Here is a 25960-nt window from a genome sequence, read left to right as displayed (position 1 = left end):
CAGAAAAGTGTTATATACAACATGCTTTTTTTTCTAATTTTGTTAAGCATCTCCATTGTGCCCCGGTTAAATAAAAACTATACCTACAATATTTAATGAAAAATAGTAAACTTACCAGTAAGAAGGAATCATTTATCCGTCAGCACATAATTAAATAAGCAAATTTCATTGTAGCACATGCCATATTTCTAAGACAGAAAAATAAATCTTCAAAGAATCCGTGAACTTGAAAGTTTAGCACATGGTTATGAGCTAGAGTCCGTTTTTGGAGGGTCTATTATACACAGAGGTAATTTTACAATCAATATTAAGGACAAAACAAGTATGTCACACACGGTTTCACCTCCTCCAAAGAAAAGAATAGTTATATACGATAGTAACACAGAACTCTAATTACCCATGAATGATCTAAAGAAAGGTGTTACTCTTCGTTACAGCTTGCACTAAGTATAACCACAGTAGAGCTGAGATGCCAATATCGTTTTATTATTTACAATATAACTTTTCAAAATTGGAACTGACGAAAATAAAACAGTTTCTTGTAATAAATATTAATTATTTATTGTGAATTTCATATAACATACATATATTAAATATGATAATACCTCATTGTTATGCGACGTTTTATATTGTTATTTTTCTTTGCTCACGCGTATAAACTGTGTACTTCGGACGCAACGGTAACACCACAGCCCTCATTAACATATTTATATTAATGGGCCGCATGTAAACATTGGACGTGAACACTAGTGCAGAATTCTTTTTCCTTTAAAGGAAAATATTGGGTGAGAAAAATAATCTACGTTGGGGTTTGGGCAGAGACAAGGAAATCCCAGTCGCGGGTTTATATTATATGTCTCCCCACTCTGGCAAGCCTCGTGGGGAGACAAATAATATAAACCCTTTGACTGAGATTTCCTTGTCTCGGCCCAAACCCCAACATAGATTCTGTATATCCCATCTACCTTAGTCGACACGAAATCAATTAAAATGAAACTCGCTATTAGCGTAATGCGTGTCTAAACATAGTAATAAAATAATGACTATTTTAATACGGAGAAAGGAAATGAAGCAATGAAATAAATCTTTTTTCTCTCTTCAACAATTGTAGTTAACACACATCTCCCTACAAGCGAAATAAAAATATCGTGAAGTCAGCGCTTTAAGTCTACGTGTCAATAACATTTTAGGTGTCTTATGTATATATGTTGGGGATTCCGACTGAAATACTAACATGAAATGAATATGGGTATTATTTTCTTCTTTTTATATGCAGACTTAGCACGAACAAAGACATTACATTGTTGTAAAAAAAGGATAAAAGTTTAAGAAGGCAGCAAATCTCAATTGATTGTTCCGATAAATATGTGGACTATTTATGAAAAACAGTTCTTTGGTTATTCCAGTGATTGATTCTCTAATAAAAATGGCACTGACATTTGACTAATTGAATTTAGTTAAAGTTGGAAATGTTGATTGATGCAAAAATTATTTGTTGGCTTTGATATTATAATGGCTTTATCAATAACAGGCTCCAGATCAATGTATCGCATTAGGAATTCAATGTTCACAAATGCATGTCTATTAATGAACAGATGTGGTTATGTAAAGACGAAATATAAAAGCAAATACAACATCAATTAATAGGACAATGAATAGATGTATTTACTTTAGGAAGACAGTGTTTACCAAATTCTATGTGCATGAATCATGAGGAAAGATTTTCACATGTGTGAAAATATGAGATACGATTATTCTGGAATATATATTAAATACTGTAAAGGAATAAGAAACAATAGGAAAGGACATAGAAATGACAAAATAAGAATGAAGCTATTAAATAATCGCTTTGAAAAAAAATGGAAGATTGAAAGCAACTGAAGCAACAAGTCTTAAAATATATGATTATCATCAGACATAATTCTTGGCTCGAAGCTGGTTGACAGAAAAACTTAAGTTTCGTATAATGTTTTGATTATAATTTGAAAGAAGATGAACACTTTTGAGGTTATATCGCTGCTTTTGATAACATGTAGGTATATTTTGGGTCCATATTCCATTTAATACTGACATTGTTATACAGACAATACATTGACAAAATGACATGCGTCAGCCGGAAATCGAACCCGGATCGGCTGCTTGGAAGGCAACCATGCTTTTTTTTTCTTTATTTAAAAAAAAACGTTTTGTACAGTATATAAGTTAAAAGTATACAGTCAGTATGTACATAGTAGTTTGGAATGCTATATTACAAAATGATTCTACAATAGTATTTTGCAATGCTATATTAGAAAACAATTATTCTACAATAGTATTTTGTAATGCTATATTACAGAACAATGATTCTAAAATAATATTTTGTAATGCTATATTACAAAACAATGATTCTACAATGTAATAAACAATTTCTCCTCTTCTATTCTCATTAACGGATTATCTTTTACAAAATACTTTGTAATCAGAGTCTGATTTTTGTCTTTGTAATGTTGATATGCATATAATATATAATGCATATAATATATATTTTCTAGTCAAATATTGGAACAATCTTTCGATGTCCATTTGTTTCCCTAATAACGACATACTGTTTCTTCTTTTGTAAATACACAATCGAGGAATGCTCAGAATGTAGTTCAAAAAATAACTATTGACTGATTTTCTTTCTTTGTTATATCCTATCATGAGCATTTGTTCAAAGGAAGTGCTATTTAGAACACCAACTCTACAGTCTTTAAAAAGAATCTCAACTATATATACAATATAATTCTTAAAAGAGCTTAATTCAGGACATTTCAAGAACATGTGAAATAAATCCTGTTTCCAACTGGCACACTGGACATAATTCATTATCAATTTTGCCATAGTATTTCAGTCTCTCTTTTGTAAATATTCGATTGTGCATTATTCTGTAATCCAAATCTACACAATCTGGGGTCTTGAAAGGCAAGTGTATATATTTCCAGTATTTATGCGTTTCCAAACTAAATATCTTACTCCAAAAGGAAACAGAAGTTGGTTCTTGAAAAATCTAAGTACATAGAAGCTTGTAAAATAGTTGTGTTGCACATAAACAGAGGTCATATAATTTGGTATTAACTCTGAGAAACATATTATTTCTCCCATTGGTTACAGTGGGTTTTGATTCTGTTGCAACAATATTTCTCCAGCCTAATGGTATACTTTCTATTATGCAAGTATAGTCTTTTTTATCTTATCGGTTTTGATCTCAGAATTTGATTTGTATATCATTTCTTGAATAGCTCTATAAGGTAGTATTCCAGGTACAAATTCATATGTAATATCCTGAACACGAACAATTCCAACTTCTATAAATTCTGCGAAAAACAACGTTTTACCAGCACATGTAATATTAGGATTTAAAAAGAGAGGTTGTTCAAATACATTCCTCACATCAATATTTGTATCGATATGATTTCTAAGTTTTTCCCATGCCTGAAACATTTCTCTGTAAAATATAGGTAGGGTATTCAATTGTTGCTTATTTAAAGACATGAGAAACAACTCTTTGGTCAACCTCATGTTCAGAACAGTAGATAAACAGTGATCAAAGGTAGTTTTCCACATAGCATGGCAATTCACATCAAAGTACCTTTTTAAAAATTTTAGTCTGAATGCATACATTTTCATCTTTATATCAGTTAACTGTAGTCCGCCATTTCGCTTATCACCAATTATTGCATAATAGCGAACCAAATGGGACTTTCCTGACCAGATAAATTTGAGAAATAATTGCTTCAATTCATCAGCAATCATATCAGGAAGAGGCTGAACTGACACTATGTACAATACTCTAGAAACTAATAAGATATTAACTACTGTTACTTTTCCTTGTATTGTCAAATATCTCTGTGACCACAGTTGCAATAAGTTTTAATTTTAGACAATCTATCATTCCAGTTAAGTTGCTCACATAACTTTGCACATTTTCGAACATAAGCTCCCAAAATTAAGATGACTTGATCACACATTTGAATTTGTAATTGTTTGCAATAATCATCAGTAAGTTTACCAGATCCAATACACAGAAGTTCTGTCTTTTCCTTGTTCACCTTTGCACCAGATCCTTTACAATACAAGTCAAGTACATTAAAAGATTGATTAATGGACTGTGTGTCCGCTAATGTCAAGGTTGTATCATCTGCATGTTGAAAGACTTTACTTGCATTACTAGACAGTGGGAGTGGAATACCTTTGATTTTTGGATTTGCTTTGATAGCGAGTCCTAAGGGCTCTGCTGCTAATACATATAACATTGCTGATATAGGACAACCTTGTCTGACTGAATTTTTAATTAAAAAGGGTTTCGTTAGATGACCATTGCATTTAACACTGCTTTTAATTTCACTATAAAATATCTTTATCCACTGAATATAATTGTCACCAAACCCGAATTTTCGTAAAACAGAAATCAAATATGAGTGGCAAACTCTGTCAAACGCTTTTTCTTGATCAATTTTTAAGATATATCCCTCAAGATTGTCTCTCTCAACCATATATATAATATCTCTTACAGTGACTATAGTATCAGCAATATCTCTCCCAACTATACAACATGTCTGAGTTTGAGAAATAATTTTGGGTAATACCATTTTTAAACGTGTAGACAAAATCCTTGCCAAAATTTTATAATCTACATTAAGTAAACTGATAGGCCGCCAATTTTGCAACCTTCTATTATCCCCCTTATTTGTATAAATAAGTGATATAACTCCAAATCTCATTGATCTCGACATAATATTGTCCTTCTTAACACTCTGAAAGATGTGCAACAGAATATCATATATACAATCATAAAATTTACAATACCACTCTACTGTCAATCCGTCCGGGCCGGGGCTTTTATTTTTAGCCATCCCTTTTATAGCTGTATGTATTTCATCAACTGTTATTATGGCATCACACATATCTTTATACTCATCAGATACAGAACAGTTTACAAAATTTAAAAGTGAATCTCTACAATTATCATCAACAGCTACCGAAGAATATAAATGACTATAAAACTGATGTATTTCATCTAAGATTCCAGTTGTATTTGAAATAATTACACCATCATCATCAATCAATTCATTGATTACATTTTTGTTGTGTCGATATTTCTCAAGATTTAGAAAGTATTTAGTATTTCTATCGCTTTCAATTGCCCATTTCGCCTTAGATCTCAATATAGCCCCCGACAAAAATCAGTTTCATAGTCACTTAGCTGATGTTTTAGTTCTTCATATTTGTTAATGTTATATGATTCTTTATTGGCAACTTTTTCTGAAAATGATTTTAATTTATTTTGCAATGTAAAGTATTCTTGTAATCTTTCCTTATTTCTTCTTGTACAATATACTTGGGAAAATTTTTTAATTTTGTATTTTACATTATCCCACCAAATGAGTGGTTCACTGAAATACATTTCGTCAGTTTTTCCCTCGGTAAGAATTGATTTCACTCTTTGCACATATTTTTCCTCAAAAAGAACATTGTTATTTAGTATCCATAATCCGGTCCCTGTTTCCACTTTGCAGGTATTTAGTTTAAGATATAGAAAAGAATGATCACTAAAGGATGTATCTGCATAATAAATATTTTGCACATTGGAATGCAATTTTGAGGAAATCAAAAAATAATCTATTCTACTCTGCTTCATTTCGCCTAGTACAACTTGTTTTCTGGAGAAACTACGAGTACTAGGATTTCGTGATCTCCATAAATCGGTAATATTCCTATCATGAATAATTTTATAAAGTTCACGCACAGCTACATCATCAATATGTAAGGCTTTGTTATGTCGATCAATACCTGCTAAAGTTGTATTAAAATCACCAGCCAGGATAGTGCTATCACTAGTACTGTTATGTAAATATGTCTTTAGCTTCATGAAAAAATTATACCTTTCCTTCACAACATTTGGAGCATAAATATTGATTAAATCAATCACTTTATCATCAATAGCTATTTTAAGATGTAAAATCCTACCCTTTTCAATCATTTCTTGTGTCACCTGATTTCTCAATTCTCTCACTACTAAAACAGCAACACCTGCCCTCCTATTGTCAGCATTACTATAAAATATGTCACCATTCCAAATCTCATTTTCTCTAATACTTTCAGCAAACTCATCATCCCAAAAGGTTTCTTGCAATAATAAAATATGGCCTCTTTTCTCTTGAATTATTTCTAAAACAGACTTTAGTTTATTCAAATTACGCAAGCCATTTACATTTAGAGATACAATATTTAAAGCCATGATTATGATGAGTGTATTGAAAGTATTAAATAATGTTGAGTGTTTGATCATTTCTTAATAGGTGCTCGTCACATGCTATTCATTTTCAGGTTAGGTACTGGATTAAACCTTCTCCTCCTCCTTTGTACTACTTTGAAATTTTCGATATTAGTACCGTTTTCTTGACATGTACGTGATTCGTTTGATCTTTCAACAACGTCTGCAGAAATCATCCTGTCATCATCTGAATCTGTCCCCGATCCATCACCAATTGTATAATTGTTGTTTACTTCTTCCTCAGATTCTATTTCTACATTGGTCATATCAACTCCGCTTCTTTCATTTTCTTCCCCACTTTCTCCACTCTCGTTATCTTGTTTTGCATTCTCAATTTCTTCTTTATCATCTTCGTCACCGGTCACCCTTGGATAACGAACCGGATACTCTACCAACTAAGCTATCGTGCCTGTCTTTGGAATTAGTGGAAGGTTTATGAACGTCCTACATATGAAAACAAAATCATGCACAGTGAAGAGAAGTATTGAAACTTGTGACTGAGGGTTGCTAAATATCCGAGAGAGAAGAAAAACAAAGACGCTGATATGTTCGCTTTTAAACTCGGTATTGACAAAATGACATGCGTCAGCCGGGAATCGAACCCGGATCGGCTCCTTGGAAGCCAACGAAGCTTTTTTTTTCTTTCTTTATTTAAAAAAACGTTTTGTACAGTATATAAGTTAAAAGTATACAGTCAGTATGTACATAGTAGTTTGGAATGCTATATTACAAAATGATTCTACAATAGTATGTTGTAATGCTATATTACAAAACAATGATTCTATAATAGTATTTTGTAATGCTATATTACAGAACAATGATTCTAAAATAATATTTTGTAATTCTATATTACCAAGCAATGATTCTACAATGTAATAAACAATTTCTCCTCTTCTATTCTCATTAACGGATTATCTTTTACAAAATACTTTGTAATCAGAGTCTGATTTTTGTCTTTGTAATGTTGATATGCATATAATATATATTTTCTAGTCAAATATTGGAACAATCTTTCGATGTCTATTTGTTTCCCTAATAACGACATACTGTTTCTTCTTTTGTAAATACACAATCGAGGAATGCTCAGAATGTAGTTCAAAAAATAACTATTGACTGATTTTGTTTCTTTGTTATATCCTATCATGAGCATTTGTTCAAAGGAAGTGTTATTTAGAACACCAACTCTACAATTTTTAAAAATAATCTCAACTATATATACAATATAATTCTTAAAAGAGCTTAATTCAGGACATTTCAAGAACATGTGAAATGAATCCTCTGTTTCCAACTGGCACACTGGACATAAGTCATTATCAATTTTGCCATAGTATTTCAGTCTCTCTTTTGTAAATATTCGATTGTGCATTATTCTGTAATCCAGATCTACACAATCTGGGGTCTTGAAAGGTAAGTGTATATATTTCCAGTATTTATGCGTTTCCAAACTAAATATCTTACTCCAAAAGGAAACAGAAGCTGGTTCTTGAAAACTCAAAGTACATAGAAGCTTGTAAAATAGTTGTTTTGTACATAAACAGAGGTCATATAATTTGGTATTAACTCTGAGAAACATATTATTTCTCCCATTGGTTACAGTGGGTTTTGATTCTGTTGCAACAATATTTCTCCAGCCTAATGGTATACTTTCTATTATGCAAGTATAGTCTTTTTTATCTTATCGGTTTTGATCTCAGAATTTGATTTGTATATCATTTCTTGAATAGCTCTATAAGGTAGTATTCCAGGTACAAATTCATATGTAATATCCTGAACACGAACAATTCCTGCTTCTATAAATTCTGCGAAAAACAACGTTTTACCTGCACATGTAATATTAGGATTTAAAAAGAGAGGTTGTTCAAAAACATTCCTCACATCAATATTTGTATCGATATGGTTTCTAAGTTTTTCCCATGCCTGAAACATTTCCCTGTAAAATATAGGTAGGGTATTCAATTATTGCTTATTTAAAGACATGAGAAACAACTCTTTGGTCAACCTCATGTTCAGAACAGTAGATAAACAGTGATCAAAGGTAGTTTTCCACATAGCATGGCAATTCACATCAAAGTACCTTTTTAAAAATTTTAGTCTGAATGCATACATTTTCATCTTTATATTAGTTAACTGTAGACCGCCATTTCGCTTATCACCAATTATTGTATAATAGTGAACCAAATGGGACTTTCCTGACCAGATAAATTTGAGAAATAATTGCTTCAATTCATCAGCAATCATATCAGGAAGAGGCTGAACTGACACTATGTACAATACTCTAGAAACTAATAAGGTATTAACTACTGTTACTTTTCCTTGTATTGTCAAATATCTCTGTGACCACAGTTGCAATAAGTTTTAATTTTAGACAATCTATCATTCCAGTTAAGTTGCTCACATAACTTTGCACATTTTCGAACATAAGCTCCCAAAATTAAGATGACTTGATCACACATTTGAATTTGTAATTGTTTGCAATAATCATCAGTAAGTTTACCAGATCCAATACACAGAAGTTCTGTCTTTTCCTTGTTCACTTTTGCACCAGATCCTTTACAATACAAGTCAAGTACATTAAAAGATTGATTAATGGACTGTGTGTCCGCTAATGTCAAGGTTGTATCATCTGCATGTTGAAAGACTTTACTTGCATTACTAGACAGTGGGAGTGGAATACCTTTGATTTTTGGATTTGCTTTGATAGCGAGTCCTAAGGGCTCTGCTGCTAATACATATAACATTGCTGATATAGGACAACCTTGTCTGACTGAATTTTTAATTAAAAAGGGTTTCGTTAGATGACCATTGCATTTAACACTGCTTTTAATTTCACTATAAAATATCTTTATCCACTGAATATAATTGTCACCAAACCCGAATTTTCGTAAAACAGAAATCAAATATGAGTGGCAAACTCTGTCAAACGCTTTTTCTTGATCAATTTTTAAGATATATCCCTCAAGATTGTTTCTCTCAACCATATCTATAATATCTCTTACAGTGACTATAGTATCAGCAATATCTCTCCCAACTATGCAACATGTCTGAGTTTGAGAAATAATTTTGGGTAATACCATTTTTAAACGTGTAGACAAAATCCTTGCCAAAATTTTATAATCTACATAAGTAAACTGATAGGCCGCCAATTTTGCAACCTTCAATTATCCCTCTTATTTTTATAAATAAGTGATATAACTCCAAATCTCATTGATCTCGACATAATATTGTCCTTCTTAACACTCTGAAAGATGTGCAACAGAATATCATATATACAATCATAAAATTTACAATACCACTCTACTGTCAATCCGTCCGGGCCGGGGCTTTTATTTTTAGCCATCCCTTTTATAGCTGTATGTATTTCATCAACTGTTATTATGGCATCACACATATCTTTATACTCATCAGATACAGAACAGTTTACAAAATTTAAAAGTGAATCTCTACAATTATCATCAACAGCTACCGAAGAATATAAATGACTATAAAACTGATGTATTTCATCTAAGATTCCAGTTGTATTTGAAATAATTACACCATCATCATCAATCAATTCATTGATTATATTTTTGTTGTGTCGATATTTCTCAAGATTTAGAAAGTATTTAGTATTTCTATCGCTTTCAATTGCCCATTTCGCCTTAGATCTCAATATAGCCCCCGACAAAAATCAGTTTCATAGTCACTTAGCTGATGTTTTAGTTCTTCATATTTGTTAATGTTATATGATTCTTTATTGGCAACTTTTTCTGAAAATGATTTTAATTTATTTTGCAATGTAAAGTATTCTTGTAATCTTTCCTTATTTCTTCTTGTACAGTATACTTGGGAAAATTTTTTAATTTTGTATTTTACATTATCCCACCAAATGAGTGGTTCACTGAAATACATTTCGTCAGTTTTTCCCTCGGTAAGAATTGATTTCACTCTTTGTACATATTTTTCCTCAAAAAGAACATTGTTATTTAGCATCCATAATCCGGGCCCTGTTTCCACTTTGCAGGTATTTAGTTTAAGGTATATAAAAGAATGATCACTAAAGGATGTATCTGCATAATAAATATTTTGCACATTGGAATGCAGTTTTGAGGAAATCAAAAAATAATCTATTCTACTCTGCTTCATTTCGCCTAGTACAACTTGTTTTCTGGAGAAACTACGAGTACTAGGATTTCGTGATCTCCATAAATCGGTAATATTCCTATCATGAATAATTTTATAAAGTTCACGCACAGCTACATCATCAATATGTAAGGCTTTGTTATGTCGATCAATACCTGCTAAAGCTGTATTAAAATCACCAGCCAGGATAGTGCTATCACTAGTACTGTTATGTAAATATGTCTTTAGCTTCATGAAAAAGTTATACCTTTCCTTCACAACATTTGGAGCATAAATATTGATTAAATCAATCACTTTATCATCAATAGCTATTTTAAGATGTAAAATCCTACCCTTTTCAATCATTTCTTGTGTCACCTGATTTCTCAATTCTCTCACTACTAAAACAGCAACACCTGCCCTCCTATTGTCAGCATTACTATAAACTATGTCACCATTCCAAATCTCATTTTCTCTAATACTTTCAGCAAACTCATCATCCCAAAAGGTTTCTTGCAATAATAAAATATGACCTCTTTTCTCTTTAAATATTTATAAAACAGACTTTAGTTTATTCAAATTACTCAAGACATTTACATATAGAGATGCAATATTTAAAGCCATGATTATGATGAATGTATTGAAAGTATTAAATAATGTTGAGTGTTTGATCATTTCTTAATAGGTTTTCGTCGCATGCTATTCATTTTCAGGTTAGGTACTGGATTAAACCTTCTCCTCCTCCTTTGTACTACTTTGAAATTTTCGATATTAGTACCGTTTTCTTGACATGTGCGTGATTCGTTTGATCTTTCAACAACGTCTGCAGAAATCATCCTGTCATCATCTGAATCTGTCCTCGATCCATCTCCAATTGTATGATTGTTGTTTACTTCCTCCTCGGATTCTATTTCTACATTGGTCATATCAACTCCGCTTCTTTCATTTTCTTCCCCACTTTCTCCACTCTCGTTATCTTGTTTTGCATTCTCAATTTCTTCTTTATCATCTTCGTCACTCGGTAACTCCAATATGTCTTCCCTCGTAGCATCATCAACTTGCGAATGAATGCCTGCAATGGCCTCTCTGTAACACATACATGTTTGCGCCTCTTTGTGGCATTTGTTCATATCCTGCATGTACACATTAGAGGAAAACTTCCACAACTGTCACATCTTTGCCTTGTGCAATTTTTTGCTACATGGCCTTGCTCCCCACACTTGTAGCATACAAAATCAGGGCAGTCTTTCATAACATGTCCCGGATCTAGACATCTAGAACAAACCTTAACTTGGTTATCGTGTAATACTCTAAAGTATTGCTGACCATTGACAGTCTGAAATTTCAGACTGTAAGGCAAGGATTTTACCTGCTGTGGAAATTTACATTTTACATAACGAGTCCCATCAGCCACACTAGTCCCAGGATAATATCTGCGTTGAATGGGAGAAAGAAGTTCTACTCCGTATTCACCGAGCTTCATACTTATATCATCATCGGTGATGTATGCTGGTAAATGAAGTATAGACACAATAACAGTGTCTGAATATAAGAGAGTACAATCAAAGTGTTCACTTCCAATATCAATTCCACACAAGATATTATATGTTACTTCCTTGCTTGGTAGTGTGACCTCATACAAATTTGCACCTTTGGGCACAACTGCATAGACCGACATATCTCCGGTTAATTCTTCTACACTTCTGATAATATCACTTGCCTTTATTTTCTTCACATCCTTTACATCAATCACCATGGTACATTCTTTCCCAACACGACGAGAAACTCCTGTCTGTCTATCGATGTTACTCGACATGCCATTCTTATTGTTGGCTATTCCACTGGTGTCATTCGAGTTTGAGTCAGCTCCCTGTGCTGCACGTGCAGCTTGACCAGGCTTTGAATTCATTGTCACAGAAAATAGTTATTTTGTGTGGTTGATAAAATTATCCACCCACACAAAATATATCTCACTTATATATGAATGCGATCACACGAATCTTATAAACGTACCTGTAACAAAAAAAACAAACAGAAAAAATGTCTATTAAAGGAAAAAAACTTGAAAATTCACGGAGCGATCATCAAACGTGTTTTCCTTCTGATGTTATAACCGGACGTTCTGCTTGGAAGGCAACCATGCTAACCTTTACACCACCGACGCGCTGATGATACTCTATTCTCGTCACTTAGGTAATAGGTTATGCATAATGTTTGTCATTCCTGTGTGAGAGATCAGTGAAGTACCAATATTCGCAAATTATCTGGTGTTGTTTGTTTCAGTTTGAATTTATAGATGTTAGAATGTCTTCAGTGTGTGACACATTTGGATTATTTTATTCCTTTATTCATAGTGTTGTTTGTTTTGCTAGAAAAAATTGTATACAATACCAATCGGGAGAACTGAAACAGAAAAAATTAGAAAAAAGAAAGATACAAACGATCACTTTGAAAAGAGATGGAAAAGCGAGGACATTACCAGCAATAGAAGGACCTTAGGCAAGATACGTAAACATGTATAATTAGGATCGTATACGGTTGTTGGTTCATGGCAGGTTGACAGTGCATTTTGTATTAAATGTTTAATAAATTCATTGAAAGGTTATGGTCCAGGCATCCATAATTCATTATCAAATTTGACAGCTCAAGAGACAAAATCTTAAATTTTGTAAAATCTTTTGATAATTATTTTTGATAATTATTTGAATGTAGATGAATACATGTGGGATTATATGGCTGCTTCTGATAACATTTGAGTAGATATTTGCGTCAATATTTCATTTAACGTTGACATTCTAATGCCAAAAAAATTATACTAGACTCCATAACATTATAACAAAATTTTGGTTTTGTGTGTGATATGATGTTTGTTGCGTAGCCCATCTACCTGGATCAACACGAAATGTCTTAAAATGATGCACGCTATTGTCGTAATGCGTGTCTAATCACAGTACTAAAATAGTAATTCTTGTAATACGGAGAAAGGAAATGAAGACATGAGATACATCCATTTCTTTTTATCTCCATTTGTATTAAATAACACGCTTTGATACCGAATCAGAAACTCTATCAACTAAGTTATCGTGGCTGTCTTCGGAATTAGTGGAAGGTTTATGAACGTCCTACATATGAAAACAAAATCATGCACAGTGAAGAGAAGTATTGAAACTTGTGGCTGAGGGTTGCTAAATATCCGAAAGAGAAGAAAAACAAAGACGCTGATATGTTCGCTTTTAAACTCGGTATTGACAAAATGACATGCGTCAGCCGGGAATCGAACCCGGATCGGCTGCTTGGAAGGCAACCATGCTAACCTTTACACCACCGACGCGCTGATGATACTCTATTCCCGGTTCTTAGGTAATCGGTCATGCATAACGTTAATCATCCCTGTGTGAGAGATCAGTGAAGTAACAATATTCGCAAATTATCTGGTGTTATTTGTTTCAGTTTGAATTTATAGATGTTAGAATGTCTTCAGTGTGTGATACATCTGGATTATTTTATTCCTTTATTCATAGTGCTGTTTGTTTTGCTAGCAGAAATTGCATACAATACCAATCGGGAGAACTGAAACAGAAAAAAATAGAAAAAAAGAAAGATACAAACAATCGCTTTGAAAAGAGATGGAAAAGTGAGGACATTACTAGCAACAGGAGAACCTCAAGCAAGAAATATAAACATGTATCGTTTGGATCCTATAAGGCTGTTGGTTCATGGCAGGTTGACAGTGCATTTTGTATTAAATGTTTAATAAATTCATTGAAAGGTTATGGTCCAGGCATCCATAATTCATTATAAAATTTGACAGCTCAAGAGACAAAATCTTGAATTTTGTAAAATCTTTTGATAATTATTTTTGATAATTATTTGAAAGTAGATGAAAACATGTGGGATTATATGGCTGCTTCTGATAATATTTAAGTAGATATTTGCGTCAATATTTCATTTAACATTGAAATTCTAATGCCAAAAAAATTATACTAGACTCCATAACATTATAACAAAATTTTGGTTTTGTGTGTGATATGATGTTTTTTGCGTAGCCCATCTACCTGGATCAACACGAAATGTCTTAAAATGATGCTCTCTATTGTCGTAATGCGTGTCTAATCACAGTACTATAATAATAATTCTTTTAATACGGAGAAAGGAAATGAAGACATGAGATACATCCATTTCTTTTTATCTCCATTTGTATTAAATAAGACGCTTTGATACCGAATCAGAAACTCTATCAACTAAGTTATCGTGGCTGTCTTCGGAATTAGTGGAAGGTTTATGAACGTCCTACATATGAAAACAAAATCATGCACAGTGAAGAGAAGTATTGAAACTTGTGACTGAGGGTTGCTAAATATCCGAAAGAGGAAAAAAACAAAGACGCTGATATGTTCTCTTTTATGCTCGTTATTAACAAAATAACATGCGTCAGCCGGGAATCGAACCCGGATCGGCTGCTTTGAAGGCAACCATGCTAACCTTTACACCACCGACGCGCTGATGATACTCTATTCTCGTCACTTAGGTGACAGGTCATGTATAATGTTTGTTATTACCGTGACTAATTCAACGTGGCATAGTTTGGATTGATCCATTTATCTTTCCCTTGCAAAATATTCTCAAAGAGAACAGTCAAATAAAAATATTCCCAAAAATATTTGATGTTATTTGTGTCAGTTTTAATATATAGATGTTAGAGTGTCTTCATTGTGTGATCCGCCTGGATTATTTTATTTCTTTATTCACAGTGCTGTTTTGTTTGCTAGGAGAAATTGTATACCATTCCAATAGGGAGATCTGAACTAGGAAGAAATAGAGAAAAAGAAAGATACAAACAATCGCTTTGAAAAGAGACGGAAAAGTGAGGACATTACTTGCAACAGGAGAACCTCAAGCAAGAAACATAAACACATATTGTGTGGATCCTATAAGGTTGTTGGTTCATGGCAGGTTGACAGTGCATTTTGTATTAAATGTTTAATAAATTCATTGAAAGGTTATGGTCCAGGCATCCATAATTCATTATCAAATTTGACAGCTCAAGAGACAAAATCTTAAATTTTGTAAAATCTTTTGATAATTATTTTTGATAATTATTTGAAAGTAGATGAAAACATGTGGGATTATATGGCTGCTTCTGATAATATTTAAGTAGATATTTGCGTCAGTATTTCATTTAACATTGACATTCTGATGCCAAAAGATTATACTAGACTCCATAACATTATAACAAAATTTTGGTTTTATGTGTGATATGATGTTTGTTGCGTAGCCCATCTACCTGGATCAACACGAGATATCTTAAAATGATGCTCGCTATTGTCGTAATGCGTGTCTAATCACAGTACTAAAATAATAATTCTTTTAATACGGAGAAAGGAAATGAAGACATGAGATACATCCATTTCTTTTTATCTCCATTTGTATTAAATAAGACGCTTTGATACCGAATCAGAAACTCTATCAACTAAGTGATCGTGGCTGTCTTCGGAATTAGTGGAAGGTTTATGAACGTCCTACATATGAAAACAAAATCATGCACAGTGAAGAGAAGAATTGAAACTTGTGACTGAGGGTTGCTAAATATCCGAAAGAGAAGAAAAACAAAGACGCTGATATGTTCGCTTTTAAACTCGGTATTGACAAAATGACATGCGTCAGCCGGGAATCGAACCCGGATCGGCTGCTTGGAAGGCAACCATGCTAACCTTTACACCACCGACGCGCTGATGATACTCTATTCTCGTCACTTAGGTAATAGGTCATGCATAACGTTAATCATTCCTGTGTGAGAGATCAGTGAAGTAACAATATTCGCAAATTATCTGGTGTTATTTGTTTCAGTTTGAATTTATAGATGTTAGAATGTCTTCAGTGTGTGACACATCTGGATTATTTTATTCCTTTATTCATAGTGTTGTTTGTTTTGCTAGAAGAAATTGTATACAATACCAATCGGGAGAACTGAAACAGAAAAAAAATAGAAAAAAAGAAAGATACAAACCATCGCTTTGAAAAGAGATGGAAAAGCGAGGACATTACCATTAACAGAGGGACCTCAGGCAAGATACGTAAACATGTATAATTAGGATCCTATACGGTTTTTGGTTCATGGCAGTTGGACAGTGCAGTGTGTATTAAATGTTTAGTAAATTCAATGAAAGATTATGGTCCATTCATCAAGAATTCATTATCAAATCGACAGCTCAAGAGACAAAATCTTCAATTTCGTATAATCTTTTGATAATTCTTTTTGATAATTATTTGAAAATAGATGAATACATGTGGGATTATATGGCTGCTTCTGAGAATATTTAAGTAGGTGTTTGTGTCAATATTCCATTTAACACTGACATTCTTATGACAAAAAATTGTACTTGATCTCCATCGCATGATAACAAATTTTTTTTGTTGTTGTGTCATTTGATAATGCTTGTTGCGTAGCCCATCTACTTGGACCAACAAGATATCTCTTAAAATGATGGTCGCTATTCTCATAATGCGTGTCTAAACATAGTAATAAATTAATGACTCTTTTAATACGGAGAAATGAAATGAAGACATGAGATACATCCATTTCTTTTCGTCTCCATTTGTATTAAATAACTCCATCTCATTACAAGCAGTCTTAAAAACATCGTGTAGTCATCGTTATAGGTCTATTGATATGTAAAACACATTTTAGTTGTCTTGTGAATATCTGTACTGGATTCAGAGTAAAATACTTCAATGACATGAACATGGGTATTATTTTCTTTTTTCTATCTGCAAACGTAGCATCAACAAACCATATACATGGTTGCTGAAAAAGGACAACAGGTGGCAGAACGGCATCGATTCTCTTGCTTGTTCCAATAAATATGTGGACTCTTTATGAAAAAAGTTCTCTGGTTAGTCAAGTGATTGATTCTCTAAAAAAAATGGCACTGACAGTTGACTAACTGAATTAATTTAAAGTTGGATAGGTTGGTTGATGCAAAAATTATTTGTTGGATTTGATATTACATGGCTTTATGATTAGCAGACTCCTGATCAATGTATCGCATTAGGCTTTTAATTTTTCAAAAAGGCATGCCTATCAATGAAGAGATGTGGTTATTTTGTAAGTCCTGCGGCGAGCTGTCAGGATTTAGACAGTGTGATTTACGTGCGAGACTGAAAAGTTGAAATTCATTGTGATTTAGCCGGTTTGCAATTGTTCTTTCTTTTGGACTAATTTGACGAAGCATAATTTTGATTTGGAATGTTTTGTTTCTCATACAAAATGAGAGCAAAGACAACATTCAAATAAAAATATAAGCAAACATTTTGTTTAGTTATTAACTTGAGTTTTTAATATATAGCTATAAAAATGTATAGATTTCCTATTCAACTGATTTTTAAAGTAGAGTCGGTAGATTGTTTTCTTTTGACATGACATATATTATAATGAACTATCTATTTATGTATATAAACGCTTCAAGGACTGGGCAAAACCGGCTGAAATAGATGCGTCAATCAGTTTCCAAAATTAGTTTTCTTATTTTGCCCAGGGGAAAAAGTTCATTGATCGGCAAAGAAAAACATGGACGGTCAGCCGGACGGAAACACATGTATTTGTTTTTCCTTGGGTTTGTTCCCATTGACCTATGTTAGGAAATATTTTCTGTAATGTCATTTTCAAAATGTTATTGTCTTTACTATGGCGAAGAAAGTGAAAGTTGTTTGGATATAACACGAGGTAATTAGTTTCCAGAGAGGCCGCCGTTCGGAGCTTGCCTGAGTAAACATCCAACCCGGTACCCTTTTTGATACCGAATCAGAAGCTCTTCCAACTAAGCATCGCGGCCATCTTTGGAATTAGCGGAAGATTTATGAACGTCATACATATGCAAAAAATAATGATGCACAGCGAAGAAAAGTATTGAATCTTGTGACCGAGGGTTGCTCAAAAATCTCCAGCAGGAGATATGGTCGCTTTAAGTAGGGCAGTGACAAAAAGCGATGTTTCAGCCAGGAATCGAACCCCGATCGACTGCTTGGAATTGCCATCACTTAGGGGACATGTCATGCATAATGCTTGTCTGTGATGTGTAAGAGACATCCATGTTAGATAGACTGTCTCGTTGTATTCACTACTGACGTTGTTGTTGCAAATTTTGACGCCATTTTCAGCACAAGATAGGCTATACATGGCGGCCAGTATAAATGGTGGAGGAAGAATCCAGGAAAGCCCTGGAAAGAACCACCGACCCACGAGAACCTACCGGCAAGCTTCCTCTCATCCCAACATTGGCCGAACCCGAGACTCGAAACCATGCCGACAGAGGTGAGATGGCAGTGATCCGTAACGGTGAGCGCTTTAGACCACTGGGAAGTTCGGAGGGTGTGGTGTTTGGCCCTTCACTACGGACAGTTTCGTGAATGTTATGTAAAGACGAAATACAAAAAATACAACATTAATTAATAGGAGAACGAATCGATGCATTTACTTTAGGAAAAGAAAGTAAACCAAAGCGTATGTGCATGAAATATGAGGAAAGCTTTTCACATATGTGTCAAAATATGTGAAAATTATTCTCGAATATATGGTAATTACTGTAAAGGACTAAGACACATTATGAAGAAGGAACATAGAAATCAGAAGAAAGAAAGAATATATAAAGACGTGTTTCGAAAAGAGATGTAAAAGTGAAAGCAATTGAGGCAGATAAAGCAACAAGTGTTAAAATATATGATCATCATCTGACAGTTGTTGGTTACATGACCGCCGTCCCGAAGGTGGCCTGAGTGAATATCGAACCGGTCACCCTTGGATAACGAATCGGATACTCTACCAACTAAGCTATCGTGCCTGTCTTCGGAATTAGTGCAATGCTTATGGCCGTCCTACATATTAAATCAAAATCATGCACAGTGAAGAGAAGTATTGAAACTTGTGATTGAGGGTTGCTAGATATCCAAAAGAGAAATAAAACAAAGACGCTGATATGTTCTCTTTTATGCTCGTTATTAACAAAATGACATGCGTCAGCCGGGAATCGAACCCGGATCGGCTGCTTGGAAGGCAACCATGCTAACCTTTACACCACCGACGCGCTGGTTATACTCTATTCTCGTCACTTAGGTGACAGGTCATGTATAATGTTTGTCATTACCGTGACTAATTCAACGTGGCATAGTTTGGATTGATCCATTTATCTTTCCCTTGCAAATATTCTCAAAGAGAACAGTCAAATAAAAATATTCGCAAAAATATTTGATGTTATTTGTGTCAGTTTTAATATATAGATGTTAGAGTGTCTTCATTGTGTGATCCGTCTGGATTATTTTATTTCTTTATTCATAGTGCTGTTTTGTTTGCTAGAAGAAATTGTATACCATACCAATCGGGAGATCTGAACTAGGAAGACATAGAGAAAAAGAAAGATACAAACAATCGCTTTGAAAAGAGATGGAAAAGTGAGGACATTACTAGCAACAGGAGAACCTCAAGCAAGAAATATAAACATGTATCGTTTGGATCCTATAAGGTTAATGGTTAATGGCAGGTTGACAGTGCATTTTGTATTAAATGTTTAATAAATTCATTGAAAGGTTATGGTCCAGGCATCCATAATTCATTATAAAATTTCACAGCTCAAGAGACAAAATCTTAAATTTTGTAAAATCTTTTGATAATTATTTTTGATAATTATTTGAAAGTAGATGAAAACATGTGGGATTATATGGCTGCTTCTGATAATATTTAAGTAGATATTTGCGTCAATATTTCATTTAACATTGACATTCTAATGCCCAAAAAAATTATACTAGACTCCATAACATTATAACAAAATTTTGGTTTTGTGTGTGATATGATGCTTTTTGCGCAGCCCATCTACCTGGATCAACACGAAATGTCTTAAAATGATGCTCGCTATTTTCGTAATGCGTGTCTAACAGTACTGAAATAATAATTCTTTTAATACGGAGAAAGGAAATGAAGAGATGAGATACATCCATTTCTTTTTATCTCCATTTGTATTAAATAACACGCTTTGACACCGAATCAGAAACTCTATCAACTAAGTTATCGAGGCTGTCTTCGGAATTAGTGGAAGGTTTATGAACGTCCTACCTATGAAAACAAAATCATGCACAGTGAAGAGAAGTATTGAAACTTGTGACTGAGGGTTGCTAAATATCCGAAAGAGAAGAAAAACAAAGACGCCGATATGTTCGCTTTTAAACTCGGTATTGACAAAATGACATGCGTCAGCCGGGAATCGAACCCGGATCGGCTGCTTGGAAGGCAACCATGCTTTTTTTTTTATCTTATCTGTTTTGATCTCAGAATTTGATTTGTATATCATTTCTTGAATAGCTCTATAAGGTAGTATTCCAGGTACAAATTCATATGTAATATCCTGAACACGAACCATTCCTGCTTCTATAAATTCTGCGAAAAACAACGTTTTACCAGCACATGTAATATTAGGATTTAAAAAGAGAGGTTGTTCAAAAACATTCCTCACATCAATATTTGTATCGATATGATTTCTAAGTTTTTCCCATGCATGAAACATTTCTCTGTAAAATATAGGTAGGGTATTCAATTGTTGCTTATTTAAAGACATGAGAAACAACTCTTTGGTCAACCTCATGTTCAGGACAGTAGATAAAAAGTGATCAAAGGTATTTTTCCACATAGCATGGCAATTCACATCAAAGTATCTTTTTAAAAATTTTAGTCTGAATGCATACATTTTCATCTTTATATCAGTTAACTGTAGTCCGCCATTTCGCTTATCACCAATTATTGTATAATAGTGAACCAAATGGGACTTTCCTGACCAGATAAATCTGAGAAATAATTGCTTCAATTCATCAGCAATCATATCAGGAAGAGGCTGAACTGACACTATGTACAATACTCTAGAAACTAATAAGTTATTAACAACTGTTACTTTTCCTTGTATTGTCAAATATCTCTGTGACCACAGTTGCAATAAGTTTTTAATTTTAGACAATCTATCATTCCAGTTCAGTTGCTCACATAACTTTGCACATTTTCCCACATAAGCTCAAAAAATTAAGATGACTTGATCACACATTTGAATTTGTAATTGTTTGCAATAATCATCAGTAAGTTTACCAGATCCAATACACAGAAGTTCTGTCTTTTCCTTGTTCACCTTTGCACCAGATCCTTTACAATACAAGTCAAGTACATTAAAAGATTGATTAATGGATTGTGTGTCCGCTAATGTCAAGGTTGTATCATCTGCATGTTGAAAAACTTTACTTGTATTACTAGACAGTGGGAGTGGAATACCTTTGATAGTGGGATTTGCTTTGATAGCGAGTCCTAAGGGTTCTGCTGCTAATACATATAACATTGCTGATATAGGACAACCTTGTCTGACTGAATTTTTAATTAAAAAGGGTTTCGTTAGATGACCATTGCATTTAACACTACTTTTAATTTCATTATAAAATATCTTTATCCACTGAATAAAATTGTCACCAAAACCGAACTTTCGTAAAACAGAAATCAAATATGAGTGGCAAACTCTGTCAAACGCTTTTTCTTGATCAATTTTTAAGATATATCCCTCAAGATTGTCTCTCTCAACCATATCTATAATATCTCTTACAGTGACTATAGTATCAGCAATATCTCTCCCAACTATACAACATGTCTGAGTTTGAGAAATAATTTTGGGTAATACCATTTTTAAACGTGTAGACAAAATCCTTGCCAAAATTTTATAATCTACATTAAGTAAACTGATAGAACGCCAATTTTGCAATCTTCTATTATCCCCCTTATTTTTATAAATAAGTGATATAACCCCAAATCTCATTGATCTCGACATAATATTGTCATTCTTAACACTCTGAAAGATGTGCAACAGAATATCATATATACAATCATAAAATTTACAATACCACTCTACTGTCAATCCGTCCGGGCCGGGGCTTTTATTTTTAGCCATCCCTTTTATAGCTGTATGTATTTCATCAACTGTTATTATGGCATCACACATATCTTTATCCTCATCAGATACAGAACAGTTTACAAAATTTAAAAGTGAATCAGTACAATTATCATCAACAGTTACCGAAGAATATAAATGACTATAAAACTGATGTATTTCATCTAAGATTCCGCTTGTATTTGAAATAATTACACCATCATCATCAATCAATTCATTGATTACATTTTTGTTGTGTCGATATTTCTCAAGATTTAGAAAATATTTAGTATTTCTATCGCTTTCAATTGCCCATTTGGCCTTAGATCTCAATATAGCACCCCGACAAAAATCAGTTTCATAGTCACTTAGCTGATGTTTTAGTTCTTCATATTTGTTAATGTCATATGGTTCTTTATTTGCGACTTTTTCTGAAAATGATTTTAATTTATTTTGCAATGTAAAGTATTCTTGTAATCTTTCCTTATTTCTTCTTGTACAGTATACTTGGGAAAATTTTTTAATTTTGTATTTTACATTATCCCACCAAATGAGTGGTTCACTGAAATACATTTCGTCAGTTTTTCCCTCGGTAAGAATTGATTTCACTCTTTGTACATATTTTTCCTCAAAAAGAACATTGTTATTTAATATCCATAATCCGGGCCCTGTTTCCACTTTGCAGGTATTTAGTTTAAGGTATAGAAAAGAATGATCACTAAAGGATGTATCTGCATAATAAATATTTTGCACATTGGAGTGCAATTTTGAGGAAATCAAAAAATAATCTATTCTACTCTGCTTCATTTCGCCTAGTACAACTTGTTTTCTGGAGAAACTACGAGTACTAGGATTTCGTGATCTCCATAAATCGGTAATATTCCTATCATGAATAATTTTATAAAGTTCACGCACTGCTACATCATCAATATGTAAGGCTTTGTTATGTCGATCAATACCTGCTAAAGTTGTATTAAAATCACCAGCCAGGATAGTGCTATCACTAGTACTGTTATGTAAATATGTATTTAGCTTCATGAAAAAGTTAAACCTTTCCTTCACAACATTTGGAGCATAAATATTGATTAAATCAATCACTTTATCATCAATAGCTATTTTAAGATGTAAAATCCTACCCTTTTCAATCATTTCTTGTGTCACCTGATTTCTCAATTCTCTCACTACTAAAACAGCAACACCTGCCCTCCTATTGTCAGCATTACTATAAAATATGTCACCATTCCAAATCTCATTTTCTCTAATACTTTCAACAAACTCATCATCCCAAAAGGTTTCTTGCAATAATAAAATATGGCCTCTTTTCTCTTTAAATATTTCTAAAACAGACTTTAGTTTATTCAAATTACGCAAGCCATTTACATTTAGAGATACAATATTTAAAGCCATGATTATGATGAGTGTATTGAAAGTATTAAAAAATGTTGAGTGTTTGATCATTTCTTCATAGGTGTTCGTCGCATGCTATTCATCTTCATATTAGGTACTGGATTAAACCTTCTCCTTCTCCTTTGTACTACTTTGAAATTTTCGATATTAGAGCAGCAGAGGGGGCGAATCGGACATTTTGTCCAATCGTTATTTTGCTTAATTATTACTTTCTGCACTCAACGATCTAGTGTCGTCAGCGCCTGGTAAAAAAAAAACGACGACGTCGTTGGGGGATCGTCGCGTCGTCATTTGGTTTAATTAACACCTTCTGCGCGCCGATTCCCAGCGTCGTCAGCGTCCGGTAAGCACGTCGACGACCGCGTCGATGTCATTGCCCCCTCTGCTGCTAAGAGGTTATTTACAATGAAAATTATTTACAACTAACCGAATATTTGGTCAAGTCCGATACGATATCGTGTCCGAGGATCATGTAAATTTATCGTTATGAATCCATGTGGGGTCGACTGAGCATGACTAAAAAAGTTTCGAAAAACATTAAAGTCCATGTCACCGCCGCACCATGTCTGCCAAATATTTCGTAGCGTGTGTGTATCAACGCCGTTGAATACAGCAAGAATATTGCAGTTATCTCTGATTACTTTTGGAATCTGAGTGTATCGTTGAGTGACATATATCACGTCAGTGTTTTGATGCCTGCCTCTGGAAAATATCCTAGCTGGGTTCTTTTGATTGTCTAACATAACATCATCGTACACGACTAGATTGTTAACGTCGCCATCAATATCATCAATACCCGGTGCATCATTGATATCCGTAATAAACTCAATAACATTCTTTTTAGCGATCGCTGATGCATTCTCGTTGAAATCTTTCAACACCTCGTAGCATCGTTGATCATCTACGCTAGGAGCAACCAAATACAACTTATCCCACTTCATCCATCTCATTATTAAATTGAGTAACAATTGCGTCTTGCCGGATCCAGATGGTCCGATGATAATCATCCGGATCGAGTTTGGTAACGCTGCAACATGCTTAACTGGTTCTCTTGTTTTAGTCGCCGAAAAATCAATTATATTCATATCTCTATACATAAATTATGGATCTATATTGTGTGAAGTGTAGAGTGCGTACTGGCACAAATGATATGACAACCGTTACGACAAGAAATAACAGATCGGCGCTTACTGGTAAGTGTGTACAATGCGGTACAAAGAAATTTAGATTTATTTCTATTAGACCCGGAGATGTTTTAAAAAAAAGCGAGGAGGTGACATCGCAGCCAAATTGGCAAAACTCCCCGGAACACCGTGGGCAAAGTATCCAGGAGAAAAACACCTCCCAGGATATAACTACTGTGGCCCCGGAACACGATTAGATATTAGACTCGATGATCAAAATCAGCCCAAACCCGGTGAGTATCCAATAAACGCTATCGATAAGGCGTGTCATGCTCATGATGTTGCTTACAAAAGTAGCGATCTGCAACAGCGTCATATCGCGGATGTAAAATTAATTCACGCGCTAAATGCTATTCCTGATAAATCCGTCAAAGAAAAATTGGCCTCATGGTTGGTAAAATCGGCTATGAAAGGTAAATTAATGATTGGCGCTGGTAATTAATAACAATCATCCAAGAAAAACGATGGATTCCATCTATTATTCTCCGAGAGGATACTGGAAGGGGAAGGCCGCAATTGGTAAGCTTGCAAGCGCTGCAAAGGTAACAAAGACCACTGCGGCTAATTGGTTATCCAAACAGGCTATATGGCAAATCTATCTACCACCGCCTAAACAAATCAACTTCTCGCGCTTTGATGTCAGCGTACCTAATGAAGTTCATCAGGCTGATATACTATTTCTGCCGCATGACAACGGTTACAAATACGCGCTAACCGTAGTTGATGTTGCGAGTCGATACAAACAAGCGGAACCGTTGAAAACAAAGTCAGCAACTGAAGTAGCCGATGCGTTTGAGCGGATTTATCGAAGAGGTCCTCTGCGCTGGCCAAATCTATTACAAGTTGATCCTGGTAGTGAATTTCGCGGCGCTGTTTTATCAACGCTGAAACATCATAGCGTCGCGATACGACGAGGTCATACTGCGCTACATCGTGATCAGGCAATTGTTGAACGATTCAATCGGACTCTCGCTGAACGGTTATTTGGATATCAATACGCGAAGGAATTCATCCAAGAAAAACGATCTCGTGAA

General features: G+C 34.0%; 3 non-coding genes across 3 annotated transcripts; all 3 read right to left on the bottom strand.

Annotated features, from left to right (window-relative positions):
• Positions 1-13652: 13652 nt before the first annotated feature.
• Positions 13653-13724, bottom strand: Trnag-ucc (transfer RNA glycine (anticodon UCC)). The gene has a single exon. It is a non-coding gene; the product is annotated as a tRNA-Gly (tRNA).
• A 2325-nt stretch (positions 13725-16049) lies between these two features.
• Trnag-ucc (transfer RNA glycine (anticodon UCC)) lies at positions 16050-16121 on the bottom strand. Its single transcript has one exon. It is a non-coding gene; the product is annotated as a tRNA-Gly (tRNA).
• A 3280-nt stretch (positions 16122-19401) lies between these two features.
• On the bottom strand, positions 19402-19473 carry Trnag-ucc (transfer RNA glycine (anticodon UCC)). The gene has a single exon. It is a non-coding gene; the product is annotated as a tRNA-Gly (tRNA).
• Positions 19474-25960: the final 6487 nt, after the last annotated feature.

This window comes from Sinohyriopsis cumingii, chromosome 9 (assembly GCF_028554795.1).
Source record: "Sinohyriopsis cumingii isolate HCF-2022 chromosome 9, ASM2855479v2, whole genome shotgun sequence".
Classification (NCBI taxonomy): Eukaryota; Metazoa; Mollusca; class Bivalvia; order Unionida; family Unionidae; genus Sinohyriopsis; species Sinohyriopsis cumingii.
The sequence above is the reverse complement of the archived record's forward strand: the minus strand, read 5'-3'. Positions and strand labels throughout refer to the sequence as shown.